The sequence below is a fragment of the Loa loa genome, assembly GCF_000183805.2.
Source record: "Loa loa unplaced genomic scaffold supercont3.518, whole genome shotgun sequence".
NCBI lineage: Eukaryota > Metazoa > Nematoda > Chromadorea > Rhabditida > Onchocercidae > Loa > Loa loa.
Window position 1 is genome coordinate 30,918 of NW_018108698.1, and position 499 is coordinate 31,416.

Here is a 499-nt window from a genome sequence, read left to right on the forward strand (position 1 = left end):
TTTTTTTTTCTATTCCTAAAAAAAGTTTAATGTCCTTTTTTATCATTTTTTCTTTTCAATTTAAAATTTTTAACTTATCATCAATACCAATTAACAAATTGAAATTTAAATGATAGCGCTAAATTCACCTTCAGACAATCTTCATGCCAAAATTTGCCAACTGCTTGTAGCATATATCGATCACGAATTTGGACCGAACAACCGGCACAAATTGAATTCATCGAATTATAATTTTGTTAGCATATATGGGAAAATTAACATTATTAAAATTCTGAAATTTCAATTTATAATTTTAATTTGCAAGCAAACTATCATTTGAATTTATCATTTGTAACAAATGGCAATGGATACGATAAAATGTACAAACTAATAAAATCATTTTTATACAATATTTAAAATAAGCAATAAAAATATTTGGAAATGTTTAACAATCTATCAAATATTTTTGATTGAAATTGTGATGATGAAGAAAAAAAAAGTGAACTTTTTATATATTTGC